Here is a 17,958-nt window from a genome sequence, read left to right as displayed (position 1 = left end):
GGAGTTAGGAACGTTGTAGGACCTTCAATCACAAGCCTGAAGGTGGCTTGTGATAGTTGTGGATGCAGGTACAGGCGGAACTAGAGGCTACAAAGCGATTGAGTATTCGGTAATAACACTTCCAACAGATGGATACTGTATTACCCCACAAACCAAAGTGGAAACCTGGCAACAGTGGCAGCACCGTCTTGTTTACGTCCAAAAAGCAGTGAGGGGAGGTAGCAATACCGTACATATGGACATGCTTCACATCTTTCAAGCGTCTCTGAATGAAGTTCCAATTTAGATAAAGAAATTGGGGTTAACCGGACCACTAGTGTCACTTCAGTAGTTACCTACCCTTATGATGAATTATTGTTGATTAACGTACGAACCGCGAGCGTCAATCTTTCCTTCTCACGAAATCTGTTCTGCAACAATTTCGACACTCAGATGGTGTTCATTGGGAGCGATGCGTCACTCGGTAGGTTGTGCCAGTGCGGATTATAAGTACGACCGAAAGGCACGTTGCTTGATGCGGCATCTTTCATTGTTGCCTATTTATTTGCCGCAAAACCGTTAGCTGTTAATTTTTCGCGTTAGAGAATGAGGTACTTGGCGTTTTGCGTCTATGGATCTTATTCTTTGCGAGAATCCAGATCAGTCATATAGGGTTTAGGTCTAAATCAGTGGTTCCCAATCTTTGGGACACCGATTTGCCTGAGTGCAGTCAAATATTAGCTATTACCTATCCCAATATTAACCACATACCCCCATCAAAATTAGCCCCTAAATAAACTTAAGAATGATAAAGAATTTTCTTTTAGCACTCTCATTTTTAAAATGATTAAAGATAAACGCACTAACGAGGGCCGGCCGCTGTGGCCGAATGGTTGTAAGCGCTTCAGTCCGGAACCACACGGCTACTACGGTCGCAGGTTCGAATCCTGCCTCGGGAATGGATGTGTGTGATGTCCTTAGGTTAGTTAGGTTTAAGTAGTTCTAAGTCTAGGGGACTGATGACCTCAGATGTTAAGTTCCATACTGCTCAGAGCCATTTGAGCACTAACGAGTCAACGAGACATTTGGTACTGCTTATTTCTAAAAACTTTTTCAGAACTTACTTCTCCTGCACCACTTCTCTTCCTACGTTCACTTACTTCAACCACTACCAGCACCGCCATCTAAAGCCAACCTCAACTGAAACGTGTCCACTGTAAGTAGCCGTACTGTTTGTAAATCACTTGATAGATGGACTCCGTACTTCTCAACTGGCAGAAACTGAAAAACCTTAGGCTGCCTGTGCCACTGCCACTAATAATAATAATAATAATCATAATAATTTTTTGTAGTCGTCAATCATCTGACTAGTTTGATTTGGCCCGCCACGTATTCCTCTCCGGTGCCAACATATTGGTTCCTATGGTGCACCGGCTGTATCTTGTAAGTGTACCAGTGTAAAATAGACCACAAAACTTTCACTACTGTGGAGCACGGGGTGGATAATTCCACTGCACGGGCAATAGCACTACCCGGGGCACTCGATGCGTGATCGGTTACAGAGGAATCATCCTTGTCGGTAACTTCCACCACGATAGGACGCCTTCCTCTTCCAGGTGCCACGCCAAGCTCACCAGTTTTTTCGAATTTCATTATAATCTTATTTCAATCGTGTAATGATATTGGACTTCTCCGCATACCTTTCTGTCGGTGATACCATCTCGATGGGGCGTTGTAATTGCTGCCGTTCAACAGTTTCCATAAGACCGCACGATCTCTGTTCTCGATAGCCATATTGTTGGGACACGATATGGGTAGTCAAATGACAGCTTGGATGTCATACCTTCATACGAATAGAGTACGGCTCCTGATTTACACATGGTGGCACTTTCGTAACTATTTTTTTCCATAGTAAGTCTGTTCTGCATTAATACATTGGCATATTTAGCAGGTTTTGCTGCCATACGGTAATTTCAGTTCACACTGGACCTCTGTGAGTGGCTGCACTTTATTTATAACCAACCGATGCGTTGTGCCATGGAACTAAGACAGTACAATTGAGATATATGTCTCCCATACCTAAATGTCTTATGTAAAAGCCTTCTCCGAGTCGGTCGGTCACGTAACAGAACAGAAATTGCTTCATTATTCACTTCACAACAGTAAACGATTTAATTGATTGAGGACCCAACACAACAGTAACATTGTAAGGCTACTACACTGCTCTATGGCGTATAAAGTATCATCACCCCTAAAAGGTGGAAAAATCAGCAGTGTTCAAAGGCAGGAGGATGCAGAAAGCAAGGGGAACCGCCGCATTAAATACAAGTTGTGGGTATCCACAGCATGCGTGGCCTATAATTGAGAAAGTATCATGCTGATATTTCCTTTGGCAGAAGAAGCTCGGCTTGCCCCGCATACGGATGTCCAGAGATCACTGCCAAGGGGGGGGGGGGGGGGTGACCATGAGAAAAAGGCTGAATAACCAACGAAGTCCGCAGCTCGTGGTCGTGCGATAGCGTTCTCGCTTCCCGCGCCCGGGTTCCCGGGTTCGATTCCCGACGGGGTCAGGGACTTTCTCTGCCTCGTGATGACTGGGTGTTGTGTGCTGTCCTTAGGTTACTTAGGTGTAACAACTGGTTGTAATCATCCTCTTCTGCTGTTCAATCTGTACTTCGAAGAAGTAATGAGGGAAATAAAACAAAGTGAAGACGAATTACGGGATGTATAAATGAAATGAACATTGTAATGATACAGACTGTGGACTGAGACTAAATCGAAGAAAGACGAAAGAAATGAGAAGTAGCAAAAATGAGATCAACGAGTAACTTAACATCAGATCTGGGGATCGCGAAGTAGATGCAGTTAGAGAATGCTGCTGCCTAGGCAAGAACTGGGGATCACGAAGTAGACGAAGTTAAATATTGCTGGTACGTAGGCAGAAAAATAATCCAAGACAGACGGAGCAAGGAGGACATAAAAAGTAGACTAGCAATGGCTAGGAAAGCTTTCCTCGCCAACAGAAGTATGCTAGCATCAAACAGAGACCTTAATTGAGGAAGACATTCCTGAGACTGTACATTTGGAGCACAGCATTGTAAGCTAGTGAAACGTTGACTGTAGGGTAACTAGAAAAGTTCTGGATTGTCTCTTCGGTTTCTGGCACAGAGCGATGTTGATGACACGTGACTGGACAATATTCTGTTTAGTGATGAGGCACATTTTACATTAAAGGGTGCTGTGAATACACAGAACTTATGAATTTGGGATACTGTTAAACCGCATGTTGTGTACGAAGAGCCATTGCACGCGTCGCATGTGACCGTGCGGTGTAGATTCACAAGCATCTTTAATCTCGATACGTTCTTCTTTGAAGAGAATACATACAGAGGTGCTGTCAGGTGTACCATGACGTCTGCATTATCATTGTACAGCATGCGACTTCCGCTTTGGAATAGCGCAACTGTGTGGAAACCACTGTTTACACGAGATAAGGCAACACTTCGTGTCTCTTGCACAGTGAATCATCTGCCTAATGGAATCTTCCACGAACATGTTATCTCCAGTGGTTTTCCAGATGTATGGCCTGCAAGATCGCCCGATCCCAATCCATGTTACTTTTGGCTCTTGGGAAATCTAAAAGACCGTATTACCAGGGACAAGTTCTGTTTCTGCTTCATCACGAGGTCAGTATACAGGAACTCGTTGCTCAGATTCCACCGGAAATGCAACGACCACCTGTTTATCGCGTTGTTTTGAGGATGCAGCATCTCGTCGACACATACAAGGTTCATACTGAACAAACTGTGTAAGCAATGGTTATAAAAAAAATTGGCATTATGCCTTTCTGAGATGTCTGACCTTTTCTTCCCACGTCCATTTATTAATCCATTAAATATGGAAGCGCTTTCATACGTCTTCCTTTAATTCGCAGCACCAGATTTCCACCGGGTGACCAAAATTGGAACTATTTTTTTTCCACTGTAAATCGGTTCTGCTTTAACGCAGTAGAATATTTACTATGTTTCGTAGTCATGCGAAATTTACAGCCAACACTGGACCTGTGTGAGCAGCTACACTTTAATGATAACCCCCCAGTGCAAAACAGATGTGTAGTGGTTGGACTGTGTGAGGAAGATTCTGGTGCTAATTCGTCTAACAGTCTAAAATCACTACCACATTGAGTCACGTGTTAATGCTGGTACTGGGGAAACAAATGTAATTATCGGAACCTCATGTGATTAGTATTACAGTCTTACGAAATAGTCATAAAAGCAATGATCTTTTAAAAATAATTTAGCGCCATACCCGAAACTCAGTTCTAGCCTTTTGTTTTTACTCTTCAGAAAATTACGTTTCATCCCTCAGGTGGTAACAACGCCAACGTTGGGAACCATTGGTTTAGATGGTATGGCGCCAGTAGGTAGGAAACCATTTAGTTGCAAAATTTTACCACCGCAGTAAGCAGGGGAAGATGGTTGCTCTTTTATCAATGCCAAAAGTTTGGCTGTCATTGTCTCTAGGCACTATCAATTTTATATGTTCGTTTGCACGAGACAGTCCGAAGTTTTCCTTTTATACTCATAGAGGACCATTCACACCAATGAAACGCTGCCTGGCAGTGTTGTTCGACAATAATCCTCTCTCTTCAACATTTATCCATAGTACAGTCAGTGTTAAAAATAAATAATGACTTGTATATTCAGGGAGCTTTTAAAATAAAATCCCAGAGCCTTTTATCACTGTTTCGTTGCCTGCCTCGAAGTCCAGTTTTGGGGAACAAAAGTTGTGCGGTTTTTGCAGAGACGATTTCTTTGCGTTATTCATAATATCAGAGAAATTGCTGTCTAATAATACATTGATACATTATATCATCAATAAAATATTTATATCGTGCATTTTACTTATTCGACTTTGGACAGATACTTGAATCCTGCTCCATTCGGCCTCATGTATTTCACTGCACAATTTGCACACCAATGACCTAACTTTTGCTTGTCAACATTTGCTTGCACTTTCCGTCGCCTTCTCTGTAGGCTCTGTTAAAACTTACTCATTCTCACTCTCAGTAAACTTAATGACATTAGCTGCAAGATTCTGTGGGTCCCATGGACGTATCTTCCACGATCGCTTTTTGTGATCACCTTTCACTGCCACACTGAGGTAACAACGCACACTACTTTGGCCTGGAACGTGACTGTATGTAGACACGTGACCAAGTTAGTTCCCGCTTCAATCACGATACCACTTAGCCTGGTCGAGTAATAAATAGCAATATTTGTCAGTGCAATTGTACAATGGTCTGTTGAGCACAAGTAGATTGGGGAACATCAAATCTGCTATCCACAGCACAGCCGGTGGCGGTGTTAGAAATAGGGAATACTGGTGTTTAAAGTCTCTTATAACATCTCATCGATGATAATGCCATTAAAAAAGAAGCGCACACTCGGACTGGAAAAGGAGGGGAAGAGAATCGGCTGTGTCCTTTTCAGAGGGAACCACCCAAGCATTTGTTTTAAATGTACTTCACCGTAATTGCTACCAACCAGAGACAGAAAAGGAGCAGTGGCTGAGACATTGAACTCGCACTAGGAAGGAGATTTAAAACGCTGATAATTGCACGCGAGTTTTTCTAAATCACTTAAAAAGAGACTCTGTCGCCCTAGTATTAAATGAAGTGAAGTAATTCTGCAAATAATGCATGACGGATAATGAAAGAAGAACGTAAGAAGTAAAATAACACTGGGAAAGGAGGCATTCTTACCAAAAAAGTCTGCTGAGGCTAAACATACGAGGGGATGCTGGAAAGTAATGCCTCCGAATTTCTTATTTGAATACTTTTAAAGCTTTGAAAACAAAACAAATATTCTTAACATTGTACATCTTTATTTTTCATGTCTACATATTTATTTCTCAACATAGTCACCCTGGTGACGAACACATTTATCTCCGTGAAGGACGAATTTGCTGATGCCGTCACTATACAATGTTTCACATTGTTGACTGAGCCTCAACCGCACCACCGCTTGCACCGCTTCATCGCTATCTAAGGAAAGTCCTCAAAGGTGTCGGAGACAGACGGTAATAGGATGGGACCAAGTCGGGACGGTATGGAGGATGATCAATGACAGTGAACTCAAGGTGTCGGATTGTTGTATATGTAGCAGCCCTGATGCTTGGACTGGCATTGTCATGCTGAAGAAGCGAGAGAGCTGCATGTGTGGACAAACACTTCGAACTCGAAATTCGATCACAACACGCTGCTTCTCACGTGGCCGACATGGTTCCGTTACAACCTACATCTACATCTACATTTGTACTACGCAAGCCACCCAACGGTTTGTGGCGGAGGGCACTTTACGTGCCACTGTCATTACCTCCCTTTCCTGTTCCAGTCACGTATGGTTCGCGGGAAGAATGACTGCCGGAAAGCCTCCGTGCGCGCTCGAATATCTCTGATTTTACATTCGTGATCTCCTCGGGAGGTATAAGTAGGGGGAAGCAATATATTCGATACCTCATCCAGAAACGCACCCTCTCGAAACCTGGACAGCGAGCTACACCGCGATGCAGAGCGCCTCTCTTGCAGAGTCTGCTACTTGAGTTTGCTAAACATCTCCGCAACGCTATCACGCTTATTAAATAACCCTGTGACGAAACGCGCCGCTCTTCTTTGGATCTTCTCTATCTCCTCCGTCAACCCGACTGGTACGGATCCCACACTAATGAGCAATACTCAAGTATAAGTAGAACGAGTGTTTTGTAAGCCACCTCCATTGTTGATGGACTGCATTTTCTAAGGACTCTCCTAATGAATCTCAACCTGGTACCCGCCTTACCAACAATTAATTTTATATGATCATTCCACTGCAAATCGTTCCACATGCACACTCCCAGATATTTTACAGAAGTAACTGCTACCAGCGTTTGTTCCGCTATCATACAATCATACAATAAAGGATTCTTCTTTCTATGTATTCGCGATACATTACATTTGTCTATGTTAAGGGTCAGTTGCCACTCCCTGCACCAAGTGCCTATCCGCTGCAGGATCTTCCTGCATTTCGCTGCAATTTTCCAATTGTGCAACTTCTCTGTATACTACAGCATCATCCGCGAAAAGCCCCGAAGTTACGCGCTATAATTCTAAACTGTCTATTGGCAAAGAGATGCAGTTATGTAAACATGAACGATAGATATGAAACGGTTACAACGTTTCCTTCATTTTAAAAAGTTTTAATAGTTATAACATAAAAAGTTGCTAGCCGCACTTTTCAACACGTCCTGGTAAGTGTGAATTTGAGAAATAAATTTCTGAGAATCTCGTTTAGACCATAGCATTCCGTTGAATGATATATGGACTGTAGAAAAATCGAAAAAGAAGGTAGTAGCTTTCCAAATACAGCGTTAGAGAAGACGCTGAAAATGAAGTGGAGCGATAAAAAAATGGGTATTTTCTCCAGCGAATAGACTAGGAAACGGATATATGGAAAAAATTGGAAGAAACGTTTGAATGTTACGACATGTACTAAGACCTCAAGGAATAACTTTTGTCGTAGAAGAGGCAGTTGTATAGGGAAAAATTGTAAAAGAAAACAGATATTAGAATATATCCAGTGAAGGATCCAGAATGTTGAGTAGAAGTGGAATATGCTTTCGCAGGACAGAGCGGACCAGGTTGTGGAAAGGGGCCAAGGTCAGCTACTGTTAGTTATACAAGAACATACACCAACTTCATTGCTCAAACTAATGAACAGTTACCTCTTTAAAACAACAAAGATCAAATCACGGCTGAGGGCCCAAATAACTTCTCCAGAATAAATTTAAATGATTGCTTTTAAAACACCAGCATTTAGAGTAACGGCTGAAGGCCTTACTTAAGTAAAATTACAATATCTTCTCGGCTAAAGGCCGAAATAATATTTCACATCAGCTAAGAAAATTCTTTAAAAGCCAACATTTACAAATTCCGGCTAAAGGCCATATTAAAGAAAATTCAAGTTAATTCTTCGGCTGAAAGCCCAATTTAAAAAAAATCTTTGCATAATAAAAGAGAGACTTTAAAGATAAGCTTTTACACAGTACAACAGAAAACATCTTAAGAAAACTTGAAGTATGTTGTCGGCTGAAGGCCCAAACACTTACTCAAGAATAATTAAAGACAACCTTAAGATAAACATTTACAGAACACGGCTGAAGGTCGTTTCAAGAATTCAAGATAATTAAAGAAAAACTTTACAGACAAGTATTTACATATTAAAGCCACAGATTCTGAAACAACGCAGCTGAAGGCCTAAATACATAGCAACAAGAAAATTAAATAAAACACGGAAGAAGACCTAGACTTAAAATAGTTGAAATGAAGTCGGCTGAAGGCCATATACTAAACATAAAACAATGTTAATACACGGCTGAAGGCCTGACACAGTATCTGCGACCAAATAAAATGACAATCACAAACAACAAACAGTGGTGCTCAGAACTGTTCCAAGGGTGGCCTGGGGAGGAAACTCTAATCACAGTTTAGGTGAGACAGGCAGCCAAGCGCAACACTAAACAATCGGATTGTAAAACGACCTAGGGACGGCTCAAGAACCAATCAACAACTTAATAAATTCCGTCTGTCGCAAGCGACCAACTGCCTATTCCAGTACGCAGACAGCATTCATCCGCTCAGTGGAAATCACAGAAGCTACATACAGTTGCACGTAAAGACACTTACACAAGAACTCGAACAATCGTAAAAGCAATCACTGTGGAACAAGAAGGACCAATCATTCGACACACAGTTTCCATAAGTGATGGGCGACCAAATATACGCCGTCCAGTGAGACGACCAACCGACCCAGGTCGTTCCCACTCAAGTTACGTCTGTCGGGCGAGTCTTGGCTATCCGAAGGTGACTGCGGCTCCAGCCTGATTCAACTCCATGTCCGTTCGGAACTCGGAGACACGGGGACCCGGGCACCCTCGCTCGGACTCATCCATGCAGAGATAACTCTTGACCATTGGCCACGACATCTCTGCACAAGGAAGGAACCGACCCACGTCCGGCAAGATGACCAAGTGATGAGGCCTAGAAACGGTCAAAAGACCAATTACACGTCGCCTGCTGAGACGACCAACCGAACGACCGACCAACGGTCGTCGCGCTCCAATCCCCTTCCGTCGGACAGTTCATGTGCGTCGCCAGCAGTCGGCGAGGAGCACTGGCTGTCCGCACCTCACTGGCGCTCCGTCCCCGACTTCACTGCTGCTGTGTGCGGACTTAACCCTAGGACACACGACGACCCGGAAATACTAGCGGTCGCTCGAAAGATGGTACAACAGTGCACTTATCGATAAGCGCTGCTGCTGCCCCTCACGGGTAAGCAAACCAGCAACCTAGTGACTCCAGTAAATTGAATTAAAAGAAAAACGAGGCGAAAGAACCACAGAATCAACATGACGAGCAACAAATAGCATGACCACGAGCAGCGCACGGCTCAAGAAGTATTACTGTTGGATGAAGAGGTTAGCACGGGAGAGTAAATCGTTACAAGATTCATGAAACCAGTCGTATTACTGACGATCAGACTCCAACCACTACCACCACCATCACCACCGCCGCCACCCCAAAACGGTCAACCATTACTTCCTGTCAGATGAAAACAGTATTCTGCACCAGGACTCGAACACGAGACCTTTAGCTTTCACAGGCACTTGCTCTGTCGCCTGAGATACGCAAGAACGACTCACAGCCCGCCTTCACTTCTGAACTTCTCAGGTTCGAGCCCTAGTGCGGCACACGCTTTAATGCGCTGGGAAGTTTCAGATCAGTCCCCAGTGCTGCAGAAAAACTCTTTCTGGAAGTATTTCTCCTATTTATATGGATTTCTCGAGCAGAAGTAGAGGCATCTCTATAGTGGATGAAGAGCGAAATAATACCATAAGAAGATATGCAGGTATAGAGGAGACGTTCGACTTACGGCTGGTAGGCGCTGATCCCGCTACCAAGAAACCTCAAACTAAGTTATCTGCGTAGGTAAACATGTCTGTCAAGGACTTGTTTCCAGTACGTTCGTCGTTGTGTTGCATCACGACGTTAGCTACGTTAAAATTGTACGGGTACATGTTTTGCGTATTATGTTGCTGGTAAAGCAACGTTCTTATCGACTAGAGCTTTAGCATGGTGGAAATTCAACGGTAAGAGATTCGATATTGTTTACAATCGGTGCATTATCGGAATTGTGGCACCGCATTAGCGTGTGCAAATTGAAAGCGAGCGGTGGCCATTGTAGCCCTGCAGCCAGCAGGCGCGACTATTTGCTGTGGCTATGGCTTTGATAGCAGTCTGTGAACGAGAACCATTTGAATGGAATGCTAACAGTGGCAGTACACTTACATCGTCTACGCTGCAGTTCTGAAGCATCAAAACAAATGTTTCATACACAGATATTTACAAATGAAAGCAAGGGCTGAATCCTATCATTGAGGAAGAAAGCCTGTAGGTTTTCAGTAACCACACAAAACTGGGTGAAAATAACGCTTAGCGAAGCACAAAGACTCTTCAGGAAAGATGAGAAATAATGTTGATAGTGGCGTTCTTGATATAAACGTCCCGTCACTCACTTCAACTGATTTCGGGGAAACTCTGTGAACTCATATCACATTAAATTTACGGTGATTTATTAGCTCTAGAAATAGTGTAACCATCCACTGTTTACTAGTAAATATTTTTATTTTTCCCAGTGTGCATTATGGACTTTTCTTACCTTTAGTTGGAGTAATACTCATGAAAAATAATTTTAAATATCTTATGATTAACATACCTATTGCCTTTAACATGCTGCAGCTCAGCTGCGCACAATAATGTTTTAAAAAGAATTTGAAATTTGTGGTAAGCTTCTATGGAACCAAACTGCTGAGGTCATCTGCCCCTAGACTTACGCACTACTTAATCTAACTTAAACTAGCGTACGCTAAGGACAACACACACACACGTGCCAGAGGGAGGACTCGAACCTCCGACGGGGACAGCTGCACTAACCGTGACAAGACGCCTCAAACCACGCTGCTACTCCGCGCGGTAAATATTTTTCAGTTGCTACACTTCGCGAGTTGTATTTTTACAATTTCTCACTCGTTAGATGCTTTTTTGAGTAATAAATTGCTTATACAGAATGTTTAGTGAGCCGTGTGGCTCGATCAGCGATATTCTCACCTCCGGTATAGCTCATCCTTCCGGTGGTGTGCGCAGAACGCGCGGTGGCGCCCCCTACCGGGCCAAACGGTGAGCGAGGGGAAGCGCTAGCAAGCAGCGAGGATTTTGCTTTGGTACGCCTAGCAGTAACGTTGTTTGGGAAGTCTGGCGGACAGTACAGGCGCCGTGCGAGGCAGCAGAAAGAGCACGGGATGACGGCGCCGTAGGAAATATCGTCGGCGTGGAAGCAGTCACGTTACTCGGAAGCCGTTGTTGTATATCGCTTGCTATATGTCTCCTCGCACCGGGATCTGCCCCTCCAAGACCCAGGCGATCATCATAGGCCGCACCACCCGCTCCTTCCGCCTGCATGATTTCTACTTCACCATTTACGGCCGTCCTATCCACCTCACTCCTACCCTCAAATACCTTGGCCTCACACTCGACCGCCACCTCACCTGGACTCCCCATCTCCTTACCATCCAAAACAAGGCTCACAACCGCCTCCGCCTCCTGAAACTCCTGTCCGGCCGGACGTGGGGTCTGCATCCTTCCACCATCCTTCACACCTACAAATCCATGATCCGCCCCATCCTTTGTTATGCCAGCATCGCTTGGATTTCCGCCCCTCCCCGGTTCTATAAAGCCCTCCAAATCCTCGAACGCCATGCACTCCGCCTCGCCTTCCGCATCCGCCTTCCGTCCCCCACGCGCATCCTCTATGACCTCATCCCCTTCCCCCACCTTCTCCTTTTCCTTGAACACATCCGCACACTATATATTGTCCGCCGCCTTGATCCCCCTCACCCCCTAGTGTCTCCCTTCCTCTCCACTCCCAACCAGTTGCCGCGCCTTTACCGTTGTGTCCCTCCCTCTCTCCATTTCCACACCCTCCATCTCCTTTCCCAACACAACTTCCACCATCTACCACTCCCGGATGATGAGCTTCGCCCTGACATCTATCCTTCCTACCAACTCTAACCCCCTCTTCCTGCCTCCTCCTCAGGGCTCTCTCTCCTCCCCCTCCCTCCTTCTGAGCAGATTTCCCCTCCTACTCCCCGTCCATCTCTTGTGCCTTCTTTCAGTGTCTCTGCGCTCCCTCCTGCCCTGTCTTCCCTTTTCCTCTCCCGCCCCATGTGCTCCTGCCTCTTCGTGAACCCACGGTTGCCCCTCCTCTCTTCATCCCGCCACTTCCCCAGCTGCCTCATGCTCTCCCCTCCTTTTCCATCCTCTCTGACCTTTCCCTCGGCAGGTCCCGCCTGGTAGTTTTATTCTTCGTCGTGTGTGCTCCAAGTGGGTTTTAAGTGTGTTGTTTCGGAGTGTTTTTAATACTGTGGCCAACTTTTAACCTGTGCATGCGCATCCAGTGTCTTCTGTGTTTTACGAATCGCCAACTGTGTTTTTTAACTTTCTGGTGACTTTTTTAACTGTCCCCAATGAACTTCTACATGTCAGTGTATTTTTACCTCCATTTAGTTGTCATTCACTCGGCTGAAGAGCGGCGGATTGTGCTGCTGACGGCCCTCCCCTGCCCGTATGGGGCAGGGGCATGAAATCACAATAAAGAGAGAAAAAAAAAACGGGATCTGCCGTGGCTGGCTTCATAGAACAAGCAAGTGGGTAAGGGCCTTGCTTGTGCTGTAAATTGTGGCTGGAATGGACTACTGGGTTCAGTGCTGTTAACTTCACTCAGCAGTTGCTACTCCTACAGAGTCTGTCCTCGAATGTGTTAATTTTAATTTGCTTACTACGCAAGTTCTACTGAGATCTGTGTATGATGTGATGATTAACATTTACTAGGGCCTGGAGTGCAGATACATTCTGTTTGTAGATTCCTACTGTCACTGTTAACCGCCACTGAAAACAGTTTCGCTTGTCCTTGTCTAAGTGCCGCCTGGTTATTGTATTTATATCACACGACGAAGTTAAGCTGGCCATTTGCTGTATATATACATGGATAAAATTTTCCCTGGATAAATCTGGCTGCGAACTGCAATAACATTACTGTTACGCTTCCATCTGAAGTGATACTGTGTCTGAGAGACACATGTCTAACTCTAAATGAGAAGTATCATAAATGCTTACAGGTTTCTGAAACGCCAGTAGTTATTGTGTGTTTAAATAGTTCGAAACTGATTCTATTAATGAAAGTAAAACAATTCCTTCAATTACAGTATGTGTATATGGTAGTTAATTCTGATCTAATCACAAATTTAAGAGTGGCTATTTGCTGTAAGTCGTCTTGTGTTTTTCGTCGGGGAGGGGGGGGGGGGGCTCTCGATCCATATACCGTTAGCCTGCACGTTAGTTCCTTGCATTTGATTTCGTTTTGTCGGGACTTCTGATGTTTCTCTTGGTAGCGGGTGCGGGCTCCTGGATTGTGTCCTGCTTGTGCTGTTGTGTGTTTTCCGCCCCCTTTGACACCCCCCCTCCCCCATCTGTGCTTCAAATGGCTCTGAGCACTACGTGACTTAACATCTGAGATCAATCCCCTCGAACTTAGAACTACTTAAACCTAACTAACCTAAGACATCACATACATCCATGCCCGATGCAGGATTAGAACCTGCGACCGTAGCAGTCACGCGGTTACGGGCTGAAGCGCCTAGAATCGCACGGCCACCGCGGCCGGCTCCGCGCGTGCTGGCTGGCCGTGTATCTAGTTCGCTCGCGGCTTAATGTATAACTGGCCTTACACACATAAGATAATAGATTTGCACTGCTTAGCTGATGTTCATTAATAGGTTGATTGGTTCTACAGATGATGTGCTGTCATGAATTAGTTTCTACTACACTCATGTTCATAAATTAAGGATAATGCTGATACATGGTGAACAACGGTCTGGTGAGCGATTTGCGGATTTAAATCACCTCGGGGTATGACGATGTGGTGCATTTGACATGCGGTCGTCCCACGGTGGCGCTGGCAGCAGTCTACATGCGCAGAGGTGTGTTGGTGCATGTCAGAGTACGGTGCAGAGAGTACTTGTGTGCAGATGTTTTTACACGTGTTAGTGGTGGCTGCGTGTTGAAAATGGCTCAAAGAACACATACTGATGACGTTTTGAGGGGTAGAACAGTAGAGCGACTGGAGGCTTGTCAAACACAGCAGGTCGTAGCACGGACCTTCCGTGTGCCACAAAGTGTGATCTCAAGATTATGGCAACGATTCCAGCAGACAGGAAACGTGTCTATGCGCTACAGTACGGAACGTCCACAGTGTACAACACCACAAGAAGACCGATATCTCACCATCAGTGCCCGTAGACGGCCACCGAGTACTGCAGGTAGCCTTGCTCGGGACTTTACCACATTCATTGGAACAGTTGTGTCCAGACACACAGTCTACAGACGACTGAACAGACATTATTTATTCGCCCGGAGACCTGCAAGGTGCATTCCACTGACCCCTGGTCACAGGAGAGCCCGTGAAGCCTGGTGTCAAGAACACAGTACATGGTCATTGGAACAGTGGTCCCAGGTTATGTTCACGGACTAGTCCACGTATAGTCTGAACAGTGATTCTCGTTGGGTTTTCATCTGGCGTGAACCAGGAACCAGGAACCAGATACCTACCCCTTAATGTCCTTGAAAGGGACCTATATGGAGGTCGAGGTTTGATGGTGTGGAGTGGGATTGTGATTGGTGCACGTTCACTCCTGCATGTCTTTGACAGAGGAACTGTAACAGGTCAGGTGTATCGGGACGTCATTTTGTACCAGTATGTCCGCCTTCTCAGGGGTACAGTGGGTCCTACCTTCCTCCTAATGAATGATAACGCACGGTCCCACTGAGCTGCCATCCTGGAGGAGCACTTTGAAACAGAAGATATCAGACGAATGGAGTGGCATGCCTGTTCTCCAGACCTAAATCCCATCGAGCACGTCTGGGATGCTCTCGGTCGACGTATCGCTGCGCGTCTTCAACCCCCTACGACACTTAACTCAGACAGGCACCGGTGCAAGAATGAGAGGCTATACCCCAGCAGCTGCTCGACCACCTGATCCAGAGTATGCCAACCCACTGTGTGACCTATGTACGTGTGGATGGTGGTCATATCCCATATTGATGTCGGGGTACATGTGCAGGAAACAGTGGCGTTTTGTAGCACGTATGTTTCGGGACGGTTTTCTCAACTCATCACCAATACCGTGGACTTACAGATGTGTGTCATGTGTGTTCCCTATGTGCCTACGCTATTAGCGCCAGTTTTGTGTAGTGCCACGTTGTGTGGCACCATTCCGCAGTTATCCTTAATTTGTGAGCATGAGTGTAGTTACTTAAGGCAGATGTCAGTCAGTTGTAGATACCCACTAGTTCTGGGATTTTTCGTGCTATTCGTGACCGTTGCTGGTCCCGTTTGGGGGTCCATACCGAGTATGTACTGGAAACAGCTAAGTGGGTGGGCGTCCGCTTCAGGGCGTAGTTTGTTGAATCCCACGAGGTTGCTTGGTCATACGAAATTTTATGTTTTATATTCTACATTGCTGGGTGCCTGCCATTTAAGTAACTTGGTTATGTGCCATGGTATCTGATTTGTTGTCTGTACTCTGAATTACTTTTGGTAACACCAGTCACTGCACTAGCGAAAGACTACATTTCCTCGTTAAATTTTAGTAAATTGTTCTTCAGGTTGATAATAGTCTTTTAGTAAATCATTTTTAACTCATTTCACTAAATGTGTAATAGGCCATAAGTGCCGTGGTTTATGAATGTTTAAATTTTGCAATAACTTTCTCTCACCTAAATGGCAATTTTAAAAATGTGTTGATGGTTTTATTTGTTATTTGTCTTGTTTAAATGTGCCAAATAAATGTTCAGTGCAACTGTCGATGGTGGTTGCCTGATGTGTCACTTGGTCCAGTCCTACCACCCCATAGCCTATTGTGCTGAGCTTGTGTCGTTGTGTAAAAGTTGAATTCCATGCTGTGCTGACACATCATTCGGAAATTCCCGTTAGAAACTTCTAGGACTTGTAGAGGATAGAGGATAGCGAGTACGTAATATTTTGAATAGTCCTAGAAGTATACACGTATACTCTGCATAAAGCGTTAAGTGGTAAACAGGAAAAAAGGAAACTGAACTATGGCCAGAGCCTGATTCAGATAAATCACCGCGTAATACCATTTCGTTTGAGTGAATGGTGTGTCCTGTGTACCGCTTTAAGGAGTAAACCGACCGTCCAGGGTCTGTGCGTAATTAGTGTCTGCATTAGGCAGCAGGGAGATTGGAACTTGCTCCCTCACACATAATGGGGTTCCTTGCGGTCAGAGGTCAACTCTATGAACGAAGAGAGAAGGACATGTAACTAAGTGGCCGACGACAAGTACCACACGTCAAGGCAGATGTTTAATTTTTCATCTTTCTTTTTTTTCATCAGTCTTCTGACTGCTTTAATGTTGATCACCACAAATTCCTCTCCTGTGCCAGCTTCTTCTCTCAGAGTAGCACTTGCAGCCTACAGTACTTCCTCAATTATTTGCTGGATACGTTCCAATCTCTGTCTTCCTCCACAGTTTTTGCCCTCTACGGCTCCGTCTAAAATCATGGAAGTCATTTCCTCATGTATTAACAGATGTTCTATCATCCTGTCCCTTCTCCTTACCAGTGTTTTCCACATATTCCCTTCGTCTCCGATACTGTGCACCACCCCCTTACTCCTTACCTTATCAGTCCACCTCATTTTCAACATTCGTCTACTGTACCACATCTCAAATCTTCGATTCCCTCCTGTTCCGGTTTTCCCACAGTCCATGTTTCAGTATCATACAATGCTGTGCTTCAAATCTACAGTCTCAGAAATTTCTTTATGAAATGTTTGATACTAGTAGACTTCTCTTGGCCAGGAATGCCATTTCTGCCACTGCTAGTCTGCTTTTGATGTCCTCTTCGCTTCGTCCGTCATTGGTTATTTTGCTGCCTAGGTAGCAGAAGTCCTTAACATCATCTATTTAGTGACCATCAATCCTCATATTAAGCTTCTTGCTGTTCTCATTTCTGCTACTTCTCATTACTTTCGTTTTCTTCGATTTACCCGCAATCCATATTCTGTACTCATCAGACTGTTCATTCCTTTCAGTAGACCATGTAATTCTTCTTCACTTTCACTCAGGATAGCAATGTCATCAACGAATCGTATCACTCATGTCTTTTCACCTTGGTTTTAATTCCATTCCTGAACCTTTCTTTTATTTCCATCATTGGCTCTTAGATGTACAGATTAACCAGTAGGGGAGAAATAACATATACATTCTTACACTCTTTTCAATGCGAGCACTTCGTTATTGGTCGTCCCTTCTTATTAGTCCGTCTTCGCCCGTCTTCCCGGCTCTCCCTATAGCTTGCCCCAATATTTCTCAGAAATTCTAACATCTGGCACCATTTTACATTGTCGAACGCTATTTCTAGGTCGAAAAATACTATGAGAGTGTCTTGAATTTTATTTAGTCTTGCTTCCATTATCAACGACAACGTCGGAAATACCTCTCTCGTGCCTAAACCTGTCCTAAAGCCCAACTGGTCGTAATCTAACACACCCTCAGTTTTCCCTTCCATTCTTCTGTATAATGTTAAGCTGAAAGGGCGATAATGCTCGCACCAGTCAGCTCTTGCAGTCTTCGGAATAGTGTGGTTGATATTTCTCCGAAAGTCAGATGATATATCGGCAGACTCATACATTCTACACTCCAACGTGAATAGTCATTTTTTTGCCATTTCCCCCAATGGTTTTAGAAATTCTGATGGAATTTTATCTGTCCCTTCTGACTTATTTGATCTTAAGTCCTCCAAAGCTTTCC

This window comes from Schistocerca piceifrons, chromosome 1 (genome assembly GCF_021461385.2).
Source record: "Schistocerca piceifrons isolate TAMUIC-IGC-003096 chromosome 1, iqSchPice1.1, whole genome shotgun sequence".
NCBI lineage: Eukaryota > Metazoa > Arthropoda > Insecta > Orthoptera > Acrididae > Schistocerca > Schistocerca piceifrons.
Note: the sequence above shows the minus strand (reverse complement) of the source record.